Here is a 16523-nt window from a genome sequence, read left to right on the forward strand (position 1 = left end):
GCAGTGTCTCTTTGAGGACATTGTGCAACGGTACCGTGGAGGACTCTCTAGGTGGTGATGGATAGTCGAGGACCTCGAGCATCTCAGCCCTCGGCTCATCCACAGAGACCACGGGGAAGGGAATGCAAATCGACATGTCCCTGACAAAGGAGGCAAAGGAGAGGCTCTCAGGTGGCGAGAGTTTTCTCTCTGGTGAAGGAGTGGGGTCGGAGGGAAGGCCCACAGACTCCTCTGAGGAGAAATATCTGGGGTCCTCCTCCTCCCCCCACGAGGCCTCTTCCTCGGTGTCGGACATGAGCTCCTGTAGCTCAGACCTCAACCGGGCCCGGCTCGACTTCGAGGCACCGAGTCCTCGGTGGTGTCGTCGAGCGGTGGACTCCCGCGCCGGCGGGGATGAAGCTCCCTCCATTGACGTCGACGGAGACTCCACCTGCGTGGCGGTCGAGACCGGCGCCGCAAGCGGTGTCGGCGTCGAAGGCCTCGGCACCAGGCTAGAGCATGACGGCGCCTCCATCAACGGCGCTGAGGGCGCAAGCACCCCCGGCGCCGGCACAGTCTGGCGCATCAGCCCTTCCAGGATCCCCGGAAGGATGGCTCGGAGGCACTCGTCCAGGCCCGCTGTCGGGAAAGGCGAGGGGGCCGGTAGAGGTGTCGGTGCCGGAAGCTGTTCGGGTCCAGGAGACGGCACTGAAGTGCTGGCGCCCTGACATAACGATACCTCTACCACAGAGGGGGACCGCTCCTGCCGGCGCTGCCGCTTCCTCGGCGTCGAATCGTCTCTGGAGCCGGGAGCCACATGCGCCGTGGGCGACCGATGACGGTGCTTTTTTGTCTTTTTCCGGTGCCCGTCATCGGCGCTCGGCGGTACTGAAGAGGAGGAGGTAGATCCCCCTCGGCCTCGAGGCATCGGGTCCGACAGGGTTCGGTCCCGAGGGCCCTGGTTAGAGGGAGTGACCGGGGCCGACGGGGCCGTCTCCGGAAGACCGGCGGGCCGACGGGACCTGTGCTCCTGGGGTCGGTGATTTCGTGGACATCGGTACCGAAGATCCGGCCGTCGATACCGATGCCGTCGAAGTCGACGTCGAGAGGCCGGCGCAAGTTCCAAAAAGACGGTCCCATAGAACTTGCCTCGCCACCTGTGTCCGTTTCCGTAAACCGAGACACAAGGTGCACGTCTTGGTATCGTGCTCCGGCCCGAGGCACTGGAGGCACCAAGCGTGAGTGTCGGTCCGCGAGATATGCCAGCCGCACCGACCACACTTCTTAAATCCACTCGGGACCTTCGAGGACATCGACGGAAAAATCGCGTCAGCGAAGTCAAAGTCGTCGATGGTGGCGGTAAAATTCACACCTCGAAAAATAAATCGACCGCGCGGCCACAAGGCCGCAACGAGACGCCCCCGCTAAAAAGACGAGGGAAAACAAAGTTCTTCTCGTTTTTTTTTTTTAAACAAAAATAAAACAGAGAAGCGACAAAGAAAACACAACGAAGAAAAATCTCGCGGCAAAAGCGCGATCCGGTTTCCGGGGCTGACAGAGAGAGAGACGAACGCGGCTCTCTCCAGTGCGGAAAAGAAAAGACTGAGCGGGAACGGTCGCGCACGGGCGGGAAGACGGCCGCGCATGTGCGGTGGGCGTACCCTGCGTGCGGACCGCCCGCAAAGTTTTGTTCCGGTTGGTGGGGGCTGCCGTGGACATCAACCCAGTCGTGAGAACAAGCAGCCTGCTTGTCCTCGGAGAAATGATATTTCAGTTTAGATAATACAGCAAACTGGTAGAAATCAATCACAATAATCCACAAACAATTATCATATGAGAGGGTAAAACCAGGCCGCAAAGAGTGTTTCCACAGTTATTACTTCTCTAACTACGAATGATTCTGTCAGTTTTATACCCTTTCTAATCACATGCTATTTCATCAAAGATACAGATGTCTCATATGTCTTGTGCAATTAGTAACTTTATATTAATATCTGCGCTTATTTACTGAAACATAATCATTTTTTTACAGTAATTTGGCCTATCATAATTACCATAAAGGTCATTCTCACTTGCGACATAAAATTTTCCAGTAACCTAATTCTGCTTTATTCCTTATCACCTGCTCAGCTACCCAAAAATTCCTTTAACATCAGCAAAGCCATAAACCAATTTTCAGTAAAACCATATTTCTGTTCCTTAGCATTCTGCACGCACTTCCTTAAAAGCTTCTGTTGCAAGCTTTTAGGAGAACAGCTGTCACGCTACTAACTAGCTTCTTAATAACTGTACTTTTGACCTTTTATTGAGGCCTAGCTCAACACACAACTTATGCAGGCTGCAGTTCAGTCTGCTCTATGGGTCATGTCCAGCATATCCCACATATTAACAGCTCCCCCCTTGAAGGCAGGCATATGCCGGGCCTTCACAGATGCTGGACATCTGAGACTCCAATGAGGAGCATAGTGTTTTCAGCCTGTAAGGAAAGGTGAGCTTTCAGTTGTAATGGCTAGTGTCCATCATAGGTCTTTATGTAGGTCTTTATGCAGGAAGCATAAAGGAAATATGATTTCAGTAGGATATTCAAAATATTTATCCTGCAGTGCTATGAGTCCCCCATTATGTATGGTTACAGGTAAACATGTGCAAGTGACAAGACGTAGGCAATGAATTACACTTTCAAGAATATTGTCATTAAGAGTATTAGTATCATCAATAGTAACAATATTAGTATCAACATCATCAATAGGATCAATATCATCATTCCTTTCATGTTCAAGATCAGCATACATTTCAGATTTCTCTGGAGCAACACGAATAATTCTTTCCTACATAACATATTGTCCCATGGGATCTTTTTTACTTATGGCTGTTTCAACAACACGTTCCACTAATCTTCTACTACAAGGTATGATACAGCAGCCACATAGAATAAAAACAGCAACGATCACAATTATTGCAGTTAAGGCAGAAAGTATAATATGTTTCCATTTTCCAAACATATTCTCAAACCATCCAGTCCAGGTTGTATCAATACCAGAGTTTCTCAGCTAATTCATTAGCTAGTGCAGTAAGTCCTTCTAAAGCCTTTGTAATACTTCCATCAGGGGTTGTATTGTTGGGAATAAATGTACAACAGTCTCCACTTCCAATCATTACGCAAACTCCACCTTCCTTTGCAAGTATCATATCAAGGGCCAATCGATTTTCCCAAGCCATCCGGCTGGTAGCATCCAATTGTTCTGCAATACCCTTGACAGCATCTCTTGTATAGTTGATAAATCTTTGTTGGTTATAATAAATGTAATTGATCCTGTCAACATTCTTACTTATGCAAACTGCTGGAAATAAGGCTTCAAAACCAGCAGCAATTTGGTTGTGGGCCTTGAATTCATCAGGGACCCCCCTTGGCACACCAATAGCATCAAGAAATACTTTAGTATCAAAAGAACCATGTGGAGAAGCTCTCTTAGATCTGGTTAAACCTTCGTCGGTATGCATAGCAGCAATGGTAAATGGTATTACCGAACAATAGCACATTGTCCTTCCCAATCACGGGGTAGAATAGAATATGATGTTCTATTTCCACAGTACCACCAAACATCAGCTCTAGCAGAAGTAAAATCAGAAAAGTTCATGGAGCCACTAGCAGTTAAGCTAGTATTACAGGAAGTAAAGTGTCCGGAAACATTAGTGCAAGAGACTTACAAGAAGCATTAGTAGTCTTTTCACCATGGAGTAAATATAATATACACATGGCACTAATGTAATCATTCCAGAAGTTCAATGGAAAAGGTACCACTACAGGTTGAGGGCGAGAAGCAGTACAAACATAGCAATTAGACATGTGTAAAGAATTAGTGGTATATTTTACCCAATCTAGCCATAAATTTGAGTCAGAATAGCCGGTTTCAATGGTAAATGTATCTCTAAGACTGGTAATGTTATGGACCTGAACAGATATTTTAATCTCTGGAATTTGTGGCAATAAAGGATTAACCAATTTAGGTAAGGTAGTCTTTTTAGGAGAGCGGACAAGGACACGGAAACGACCAACAGGATCTGAGTTGGTAGCTTCTATGCCTATTCCATAGGTACGATTTATAGAAAGTTCCACTCCTCTAAAAACAATCAAAAGAGGGTTACATCTTCCGTAGAGGTTTATTCCAGACAGGATGACTACTTGTAGGATAGTTTGGGCCTGTATACCACCATACATCAGACCATGAATGACATGGGCTATTGGAGTAAACAGCAGAATCTAAATGGGCATAAGTGCACAGGTAAACATGGTATTTAGAATATGATTTTTGCCAATATAAATCTCCACAGTCAGCAACTGTACAGACATCAAACTGGATTGTAACAGATCTATTACTTGGAATCAGTGGGAAAGTGGACTTGACTTGATAGTTGCCTTTAAGATAGAACTGATCCATGCCACAATTTGCAGAATACGGTCCAGACCTTTGCCATTCAAGCAGAATTGAAACACTGGGAACAAGCAGGTTGCTCCATTGGTCCACATGGTCTTTGGACGCACCCTGCTGGCCAATTATGTATATCACACCAGCAATTATTCTTGCTTCTTCATTCACTGCACTATCCCCTACACCTTAGTGCACCCACTCTGTATGATCAATTGTCTTCTAAACTGTGGGCTCCTCAGATGCTCTCCATTTGTCATGATGCTGTTAAAGCCTGTTACAAATTTTTCTTAAATACTCCCAAAAGAGGTTATACTGTCCCTGTGGGTCATTTACCTACTGTGACAGGCCCTGGAATTCACTGGTACTGTGACTTCACAGAAATGATCACACCCGTAAAAGGTACGGGGACCAGTTGCAAGCTGTTATCACCTCTCTGTCTGCTATTTCTAATGATCTGTCAGCCAGAAAGGGGGGTACAGAACCAGATCATGACAAACTCAAATCTTTGAAGATAGGAGATTTTGTATATAGAAAATATTATACACACAAAACCTGGAAGGATCCTATTTATATTGGTCCTGTCTTGTGAGTTGCTGTGTTGGGGGTGGAAAAGGGTGGGTCAGGTGCAGCACTAAACAGCAGTCTCTGACAAAACAAGGGTCCAGGCTCTGCTGTGCTGTCTCAGTCTGAGCCCTCTCTGGGCAGAGGACAGAGGTTAGCTGAGCTCCCACAAGTTATTTCAGAGCCAGATTCAGTTGGAGCAGTGAGGTCCTCTGACAAACACAAGGAGGATATTTCTCTGCTTGGGAGGGGGGGAGGGGACGGGACAGAGAGCTGACAGCTTTGGAGCCAGACTAAGATGAGCAGCAGAGATTAGATACTCAGCAGAGCTTGATTGCTTGCAAAGTGACGCCCTTGAAGGCGGACGCCCTCCTGCAGTGCTTACCCTGCTTACCGGGTTTGATCGGCCCTGTGTGCTTCTTTAATTCATGCTAATGAAATAGGCACTGGCACTTTTGTAACAGCAGAAGAAGACCTATTTCATGGGTATGTGAGATATAAGATTGAACAGGCAACACTTCTTTTGCCCAAACGCCATCTTGACGAGTTAGTCATATACTGGCTGATGTCCTTTCGGCTCCTTAGTGAACCATGGGAACCCCGATATTTCTTTAGGAAACGGGGAACACGGCCAATTGAACTTTTTGAACTCTTTCGATTGCCAGGAGGATCTCCTGTTGCTAACATAGGAGCCATACCTGTTACTCACATTTTTACATTATGAATATTTCCCCGGGTTCCCTTGACTCCTACGACATCCCTGATTTGGATTGGGACCCTGGTCCAGACAATAATGATATGTGGAACCCTTTTATCAGATACTATATTCTTTGTGAACCTTAATTGACAGCTGGAGTACCGGTCCAGGTACCCATACTTTAGAGGTATTCGAAGTTTATGGGATTGCCCAGATTAAACTCAAGGAAGGGGACATACCACTGTCCCATCCAAATAATGGGGAATTGGTTCATTTTTGGGGAATTTCCTATAATATATTGGACAGAGGATGGCATCCTTGGATTTTTATTAGAAAAAGAGGAAACAGATCTGTAGAAATGTTTCAACTTATTTACACACAAACTTGTTGGGGAGCTATTCCTTTACCTTATTAATGTTTTATTTCAGATCAAGGCCTCGCTCCTACAAGACACCTTTCCTATTTTCTTAGGCACTTACCCCCTGATATTCAGTGCTATTTACCTGGCCAGAACTGCTGATGACCAGTTAAATAGCATTTAACCGGCTATCCACCAGTATTTAGCAGGGGATAACCGGCTATCCACTGCTGAATATCCCCAGTTAATGGCTAGCAGATAGCTGGTTATATCACCTGACATAACCAACTATCAACCGATGTTTAAAGCTGGTTGAGTGGCTATATTTGGCCACATGAAAACGTGGGATATCTTCAGCTGTTTAAAGATAACCAGCTAAGTTTGAATATCGACGTAGCTGGTTATCTTTAAACCAGCCAAACATAAACCAGATATTCAGTGTTGGTCACCGGAAACAGCCTGGCATGAAATATCCAGGATCAGCACAGACCGTGGGAGTTAGGCAATTTAACTCCCGTGGTCTGAATATCTGCCCCTTACTTTTTACTTTTACTTGAGTAATTTTTTAATGTGATGTTCATTGTACTTTTTACTCAAAATATGCATTTATCTTTACTTTTACTAAAGTATTTTGACCTAATACTTTAAACAACACAGTTCAGTTGCAGCTTGCTTTCTCCTCAACCTGCTGATTAACCTGTGCTGTAATATTTATATAAAGATTGCCCCCTCAACATCCAGGGTTTCCTTCCATTGCTTCTACCCCCTCTTTCTGTGCTCCATTAATGTTACCTGGGGTGAAAATGGGGCAGGAATGATTCCTGGCCATTCATGCTGCACTGGTGCCGTACTCCAAAATGTAAAATAACATGCATTAAAAAAAATATCCCCCACTAAAAACATAATTTTAAAAAATGTTTAAAAAAAAAAACACAACAGGAATAAAATCTTGCCTACAGTCATTGGTTATAAGATATATACCGGTTTTCTACTGGACATTCAGTGCTGTTGATCATAAATTTCACAGCTATCACTCATGTCAATATTAGAACTAGCCAAGGATTGCAATGAGATCACATGTTATACTTAACTATATTCCTGGTACTTGCCGTTATTATACAACATATAAAAACCCCCAAAGGCAAGTAAGACTCTCTACATAGTCCTAATTTTGGTATAGAGTAAAACACTTCAGAAACTCGGTCACAGCTGATGTCTGGTTGATTAGCACAGCTGATCGGTTCGCTCAGAGTGTGCTAAATCTTAATGCACTCGCTGGCGAGTATCGTCATTAGTCTAAAAAACCTCTGATGACTATCTTAAATACAGTTATTATTCTAGGAAGTGCAATAGTACAATACTAGTGCTTAGCTGTGGTCTGTATCGAGACTATTGAGAACGCCCACGCCCAACAGCGAGCTCCTGTTTTGCTCAACGCTTCATAAGGAGCTGGACCTCACATCTTCTCACAGCAAACTGTAAAGATATAAATAGTTAATGAACGAGAGGAAAGTTCTTGGAACAATATTTCTTATGGTTCACGTTCCTACCTTCTAGTACCACCGGATTTTCCGTGTGAAACAATTATTTAAAAAATGGCGGTGGGAGAGGATCATGTGATACCGTGAGGAGCGTCGGACGTAAGTGCCTGGAGCTGCTCAGGGACCTGACCCTCTATCTTCTTTAATCGGTGCAATTACAGTGAATTTTGTGACTAAACCCACCTAGCCCAGTTGACTAATCGTCTATGGACAAATTTGTAAAGGTAACCGCCACGATGACTTCCAAATCCGCTAAAAAGGCTCGGAATGAGCCAAGCCACCTGAAGACAAGATGGCGGAGCAGCTACAGGCCCCGCAACTTTCTTGTACAGAGACAGTGATAGCGGACTTAACTGCATCCGTAGGCAACGCTCTAGACCCACGGCTGGTACAAATCTCAGAACAGATCTCGGGCATATCCCAGCTGACCGCAGACTTGGCCCGCCGCACTGGAGAAATAGAGGTCCACGTGTCAGAGCTGGAGGACGAAGCGAGAGAGGAGAAAGACAAGTTGATGTGACTGACGGCAACGGTGCAAGCTCAGCAATTGAAACATGATGACCTGGAGAACCGGTCTCGTAGGAGTAACCTGCGCTTTGTAGGGATCCCGGAGTCGGTCCCCGAAAAAAATCTACGAAGCGAGTTGGAGCGGTGGCTGGGGTCAGTGATGATGCTGGCGGGACAAGCTGAACTGTGAAGTTGGCACATGCACACCATCTGGGAGTGAAAAGAGCGGGTGAACAGAGGCCTCGTATCGTAATTGCGAAATTTCACAACTCTGCACAAAAGGATTTGCTCCTACAACATTATCGAGTACACAGGGAGGAACTCCGATATGAGGAAATGCCCGTGCGGGTGTTTCAAGATTATTTGGCAGAACTTTCAGCGAAGTGCCGGCTCTTCTCCCCGGTGTGCTCTCGCCTTGTGGAACAGAATTACAAATTCCAATTGAGATGCCTCGCGCTACTGAAGATTTTAGTTAATGGCCAGTGGCGTTCCCATGAGACCCCGGAGAGCGTGCTCAAATGGTTACAAGGAGAACTTGCGAGTTCTCCCTCTTCATCTTCCAAAAGTCCAGGCTGAAGAATCCCAGGGTGTATGGAAACATTGAAGCAATGGAGGAGGGCAACGCTAGATTTGCCTTGGACTACTCGCTCATGTGGAAGTCGGGTTTGTCTGTATAGCGGTTTTGTCATTAAGCAGTTAATGGAGTTCTGTTTTTGTTATGATATTTTGGGGGGAAACAGAGGGCAATGTACTTGCAGATTCAACATTTTAGGTGGTGTTGTGGTCATATGGCCTGGAGTGGCATAGGGTGGGAGGATTGTGAGAATCCCCGGTGCGAATAGTTTGAAATGTATGGAGTGAGGCAGGCATGTGGGGCGGATGGGGAGTTCTATGGTTGTATGATGCAGATGTTAGTGTAACACTGGACAAATGGATGAGTGGATTGTGGAGTGTGTGCTAGACTGCGTGCGAGATTGGCCTATGCGTCGGAGGGGACAACTTTGATTGGTTGGGGAGTTTTCAGAGAGGGAGGGCCCGGATAAGCATTGGTAAAGTGATCTCTTGGGTCGAGGAGGCTCATGCAGAGGGTTGGTGATATTCCTGTGGGAGGGAGAGGGTTGGGGAAAGGGGGGGGGGGGGGAGGGATAGGGAGGATAAGGGACATGGGATCCGTGGCCTTGGCGGGCTAAAATTGCTAGTGGGAACAGGGGGGAGGGATGGGGTTTGCTCTACACTGCGTGAAAGATCTACTCATGTGCTGGTATTTATGTCTGCGTTGCTGCCGCTGTTGGGGAGAGTCTGCCCCTGGGTGAGGGCTGGGCACCCAGGGACTGGTGAAGTATCTTGGATTAACATTTGGTGTATGTGGGAAATCAGGGATCATGGCTAAGCTTCAAGCGCCCAGATTCGTGTCGTGGAATGTGTCCAGCATTTCATCCCCTATTAAACGGACAAAACTTTTGTCTACCCTACAACATCACAAACTGGCTATAGCATGCCTTCAAGAAATTAAGTTGACGGAGATTGAACATCTAAAATTGAAACAAAGGTGGGTGGGGGATTGTCACTTTGCATCTTCTGGGGGTAAGAAAGGGGGAGTAGCAGTACTGATTCATAAAAACTTACAGTGCAAGTCTAGGGTGATAGTCACAGATCGGGAAGGCCGCTACATCCTCCTACATTTGAATGTAATGGACCAAGAAGTGTTTCTTCTAAACGTTTATGGGCCTAACATATATGACCATTCTTTTTCCCAACATTTGGTACGATTGGGGATACAACATGCCACAGCCCCGTGGATTGTCATGGGGGACTTTAACCAGGTTATGGATGGCAGTCAGGATCGATCTAACCCCAGTGCAGGACCTTCATTGGGTAGGGGGAAGGAGATATCACTTCTATGCAATGCTTTGAATTTGGTGGATTTGTGGAGATTGGGAAACCCCTCAGTACGAGATTATACTCACATGTCCAGAGCGCATGGTACTTGGTCCCGCCTTGACTATATTTTGCTATCATCCTCCTTGTACCCGCAACTATTACAAGCAGAGATTGGCCCTATGGAGGTCTCAGATCACACCTTAATTTGGGCGGACCTAGATTTAGGGATGGCCTGTCTCCACCAGCGAGTGTGGAGATTCCCTGCGTATCTTAAAGAGGATGAGAAGTTTCCAGATTATCTCCAACAGAGGTGGGAATTTTTTGAGGCCACAAACGGGGGGCATGAGCAGGAAGCACAATTATATTGGGAGACTTCAAAGGTGGTGTTACGGGGTGATATTATAGCTTTCATGTGTGCACGTTCCCAGAAGCTAGCACGGGGAATAATTCAGTTGGAAAAGCAATATCAAGTAGCAAAGCAGGCACACTTGGCAGCACCGTCTGCCAGGACTTGAGACGAGATGTGGGCCTCCTTGACAGCGTTGAATGCCATGATACATGAGCGGACCAAGAAACAATTTCTCAATCGAGTGTATTCATTCCATAAGTTTGGGAATAAATCAGGAAGGCTATTGGCGCGCCTTACTAAGTAGTGGGGAGGTAATAGATTCATTCCCTGTTTAAAGGCTCCGGATGGTACGCAGACGAAGAGCATGACGGAGGTGGTTCAGATCTTGCCAGAGCACTACACGAAACTATATGCTACACCTGAACCGCGTTCAGGACCTTCTGTGGGCGATTATCTAGCAGACTCAGGGTGGCTGCGACTGGATCCGGAAGTAGTAGTCAAGTTGAGCGCCCCGATACAGGCCAAGGAACTCCAGGCGGTAGTCAAATCACTCAAACGGGGCTCTGCTCCAGGACCAGACGACTTTGGGGCTGAATATTACCAACTTTTATTTCCCCAGGTTTGTGGCCCGCTACTGGCTTTTCTAGAAGACTCAATTGCGCAAGGGGAGTTTCCGAGGCATTCCAATGAAGCGCTGATTACACTAATTCCCAAGGAAGGTAGGCCCCCAGAACAGCCCGGCTCTTAAGGCCGATATCGCTAATAAATGTGGATTTGAAGATCTTGGCCAAAGTTCTAGCAGACCGTCTGGCCCCTTTTGTGTCAATTCTGGTCGGAGAAGGGCAAGTGGGATTTGTGCAGGGGCAACACTCGTGTCTCAATGTCCGTAAAATCTGCTTAGCAATTGCACAGAGCCACTTCACTGAGGAATGCATGTTGTTGGTGAGTTTAGACGCGGAGAAAGCATTTGATAAGGTGCGATGGGACTATCTATTCTCTGTGCTGAACTATGTGGGATTACAGGGTTGGTGTTTGCGGGCGATATGGGCCTTGTATACTCATCCGCTTGCTTCTTTGGTGGTCAATGGCCTGCGCTCTGCATCCTTCCCGGTGGATGGCGGTACTCGTCAGGGGTGTCCCTTATCGCCTATTTTATTTCTTTTGTACCTAGAACCACTGTTACGGACTATACAGCGAGATCCCGACATTTCAGGGGTGCAACTACAGAAGAGAGAGGTAAAGACGTTGGCATTCGCGGACGACGTACTAGTGACATTGACGAAACCTCAACACTCGTTGCCTCATTTACTCGGGGCTTTACTGGAATTCGGATACTACTCTGGGTTTTCCTTGAATGCACATAAGTCGGTAGCGTTACCCATTCAGGCACAGATTAAAGATTTGTGGAAGGGAGAATTCCCTCTTTCTTGGGCAGAAGGGCCATTGAAATACTTGGGAGTATGGATACCAGCTAGATGCTATATATGATCTTAATGTGACACCGTTGATACATCACACCAAAAAACTCTTGAGAATGTGGCGGTCGTATCCGTTATCTATTATGGGCCAAATAGCACTGTATAATATGGTGTTGGTGCCCAAGTGGATATATGCTTTTCAGATGGTACCGATATTACTTACTCGTAAAGATGAAGGGCTGTTGACGCAAGAGGTGACTCGTTATATTTGGGGCGATAAACGACCCAGGGTGGCCGCGGCAAAACTTTATTTACCCAAGACACAGGGAGGCCTACGGCTACTGAACCTTAAATTTTTGTCAGTGGCAAGTAATATGCACTATCTCTTGGATTGGTTCAGAACCACGAATCATTTTACTTGTACGGAGGTGGAAGTGAACTTAGTATCTCCTTACCATTTTAGTTTCTGGCTCCATGTGCCTGAGCGAGAGTTATGCACTCCTACAGATTTTGCACCAATTCTCACGCCATTGAGGAAGACTTGGCGTTGGTTATGCTGCCATTATGTCCTCTCTGCAGTAAGTTCCCCATTGTTGCCAATCCGAGGTAATACTCACTTCCCCCCTGGCACAACCTCCGCAACTTTTGCAAATTGGGCTTCCCATGGGATACAGTACTTACACCAGTTGTACTCAGAAGAAGGGGCGCTGAAGTCCTTTGGGGACTTAGCATCAGAATATGGGGTAACTAGAGGGGATTTCTTTGCCTTATATCAATTACGCCATTATTTATTTATTGCGTTTGTATCCCATATTTTCCCACCTATTTGCAGGCTCAATGTGGCTTACAGAGTTTTGTTATGTCATAGTCATTACAAGATGTCAGATTGGTAGTGTACAGAGTTTTGTTATGGCATATTCATTATAGGTAAGTCAGGGTTAAGTAAGTGAAAAGATAAGGAAGGTTTTAGGAAGGATAGTATAGAAGGTGGACTGTCAAAGCTGGTGGATTCATAGGTATTTTGTAGGTTACAGTATGGGTTCTCTTTGTATGCCTTGTTGAAGTTGCCTTGTTGTGGTCCCTTCCCCCCGCCTCCTTGAGTGTGGAGGTTTGGGAGCGGCTGTTGTCGGTCTTAGCACTGGATGCACAGTTGGCAGTCCCCCTGAAATATTTCCACATGGTACTTAGAGAACATCTTGGGGAAAACGATTATGGTAGATTGGCACAACAATGGAATAAGGAGTTGGCAGGGGCCCTTCAGCCTGACCATTTACATAGTAACATAGTAGATGACGGCAGAAAAAGACCTGCACGGTCCATCCAGTCTGCCCAACAAGACAACTCATGTGTGCTACTTTTTGTGTATACCCTACTTTGATTTGTACCTATGCTCTTCAGGGCACAGACCATATAAGTCTGCCCAGCACTATCCCCGCCTCCCAACCACCAGCCCCGCCTCCCAACCACCGGCTCTGGCACAGACCGTATAAGTCTGCCCAGCACTATCCCTGCCTCCCACCACCGGCTCTGGCACAGACCGTATAAGTCTGCCCAGCACTATCCCTGCCTCCCAACCTCCAGTCCCGCCTCCCACCACTGGCTCTGGCACAGACCGTATAAGTCTACCCCGCACTATCCTTTCCTTCAGCATCGCTTCCATTACTTTTCCAATAACTGAAGTGAGGCTTACCGGCCTGTAGTTTCCAGCTACTTCCCTATCACCACTTTTGTGAAGAGGGACCACCTCCGCCATTCTCCAATCCCTCGGAACCTCTCCCGTCTCCAAGGATTTATTAAATAAATCTTTAAGAGGACCTGCCAGAACCTCTCTGAGCTCCCTTAATATCCTGGGGTGGATCCCGTCCGGTCCCATGGCTTTGTCCACCTTTAGCTTTACAAGTTGTTCATACACACTCTCTTCTGTAAATGATGCTGTATCCACTCCATTTTCATTTGTACTTTTTCCAGTCCATCGCGGTCCTGCTCCAGGATTTTCTTCTGTGAAAACAGAACAAAAGTATCTATTTAGCAAATTTGCTTTTTCTTCATCACTATCTACATAGCGGTTCGCAGTATCTTTTAGTCTCACAATTCCCTTTTTAGTCATTCTCCTTTCACTAATATACCTGAAGAAATTTTTGTCACCCCTCCTTACATTTCTAGCCATTTGTTCTTCCGCTTGCGCTTTTGCCAGACGTATCTCTCTCTTGGCTTCTTTCAGTTTCCTCCGGTATTCCTTCCCGTGTTCCTGTTCTTGAGTTTTTGTGTATTTCTGGAACGCCAACTCTTTAGCCTTTATTTTCTCAGCCACTTGTTTGGAGAACCATATCGGTTTCCTTTTTCTCTTGCTTTTATTTACTTTCCTTACATAAAGGTTTGTGGCCCTATTTATAGCTTCTTTCAGCCTGGACCACTGTCCTTCCACTTCTTGTACTTCCTCCCAGCCCATCAGCTCCTTCCTCAGGTATTCCCCCATTTTAGTAAAGTCAGCACGCTTGAAATCCAGGACTTTGAGTTTTGAGTGGCTGCCCTCCACTACAGCAGTCATATCAAACCAAACCGTTTGATGGTCACTGCTGCCCAGGTGGGCACCCACTCGGACATTTGACACACTGTCCCCATTTGTGAGCACCAGATCCGGCGTCGCTTCCTCCCTCGTGGGAAGGCATGCATTCTGAATATTCCAAAAGTAACAGAAAGTGTGACGTTGAGGGAGACTTCCTATAAGTTTTTTACAAGGATGTTCATTTCCCCACACAGGGCATGGAGAGCAGCTATGAGGGGAGATGATAAATGCTTGAAGTGCGGCCATGCTCCAGCAGATCTAGGCCACATGTTTGGAGCAGTCCAAGAGTAGTAGAATTTTGGAGACAGCTTTGTGGTTTTGTGTCCAACCTCTGGGGAGTTATTTGGCATAGAAGACCGATGCTGTTGTTTGATAAATTTCATTTTTCACAGTCTCCTCCAAAGGGGTTGAAGGCCTTTCTAAGGAAAGCAGTCATAATAGGGAAGAAAACCATCCTTCATTCATGGATAACTCCTGACAACCCGGCTCTCTCCCAGTGGCGATCTAGGATGATTTTCCTCTGTTCAATGGAACGTAGAGAGGTGGGTGACCTAGCCTCACGCAGAGGTATGACTTTTGTCATATGTGGTCCCCCTTTTGGGACTCCCTGACAGCGGTGGCACGCAGTAGAATATTAAACTTTTAGCAGTGACTGGGTAGAGGAAGGGATGGTATCGGGGGGGGGCATGGGGGGGGCGTAATGATTTTGTTTCAGATGGGTTTTGCTTGCTTGATGTTGTATACTGTCTGGTCTTTTTGGCCTTACAAGTTTTCCAATTGAGAGAGGATGTTACTTTGTAGTGTCAATGTCTAACCATTTTTTATTAGCACACAGCAAGCATCGGACTCATTTCTAAATATGACTGTATAAATCAAGATGGCGGGCACTGTTAGATGAGGGGTTGAGGGGGGTGGGGATCTTGGGGGGGTTAATAGTAGAAAACATATGATGCAGATGGAATTGATTGTCTGAATGTCGTTTGTACTGTATTCATTCTTATCTTCATCAATAAAAATGATTTAAACATAAAAATGGCGGTGGGAATTTAACCAGACTTCCTGCTTACCATCCGCCATGCACTTCCTAGAATAATAACTGTATTTAAGATAGTCATCAGAGGTTTTTTAGACTAATGACGATACTCACCAGCATGTGCATTAAGATTTAACACACTCTGTGAACCGGTCAGCTGTGCTAATCAATCAGACATTAGCTGTGACCGAGTCTCTGAAGTCTTTTCCTCTATACCTAAATTAGGACTAAGTAGAGAGTCTTACTTGCCTTTGGGGTTTTTTAAATGAGATCACATGGAAATGTCATTCATTGTACTGCAATATGATTAAAAGGTGTGTGTGTGTGTGTGTGTGTGTGTGTGTGTGTGTGTGTGTACATGTTGTCAACTTGTGCCTGCATTCACTGAGACTCATTAAGGTATTTGCCTATGGATTGTTCAGTGCAATCCATAGGCTTAATTCCTATATAGAACATAAGCTGCATATAGGTGTATGTAACAGGGAGAAAGACTTTGAGGAGACAAACCATCTTTTTTCCCATTCCCTTCCTCTATAACACTTCCTCTGATAATAGCCAAGCCATGCTTTATAAGTTATCAGATTATCCATTTTTCTAGTAGCTTTTGCGTGTGTTAGATACAGCACAGCCCCACATTTGAACTTCTGTGCAGCACTGCTCTTTTAACATTGTAGCAATCAATACAACCATGTGGGGCATGCGCTAGGACGGCCCTAGTTAGATGCTCAGGTTTGTTCACAGACCTGTAACTTGGATGAGTTTAGTCAGCTAGACAGAGAATTTCTGCTACCCGGTGGGGCTTCAATCTCATTGCAACACTACCTGAAATCAATGGATATACTTAGAAGTTCTTGTACAGCTTCAACAGCCAGGCAAGTCTTAGAGTTGCATATATTTCAAACAATTTCCAGCTGATAATTGAATTTTTAGTTCATTATTTGGTGTGTTACTAGGCAGATCCTGCAATTTAAGAGCTTTACTTTTGAATCTTGGGCCAAATACTCCTCCCATACACTCAGGCATTAGAATAGTCTACCAGAAAGTTCTGAGTTCTACTAGCTTCCCCTAACTCTGGGGCTCTTTTACTAAAGGGTTGGTATGTGGCAACAAGCATGCCATGCACCAGACCAAAACTACTGCTGGGCTACCACGGGAGTCTGGTAGTTCCCATCTCAAGTGTGCACCATTTCCAGTGCTAAAAAT

Source organism: Microcaecilia unicolor, chromosome 6 (genome assembly GCF_901765095.1).
Source record: "Microcaecilia unicolor chromosome 6, aMicUni1.1, whole genome shotgun sequence".
Classification (NCBI taxonomy): Eukaryota; Metazoa; Chordata; class Amphibia; order Gymnophiona; family Siphonopidae; genus Microcaecilia; species Microcaecilia unicolor.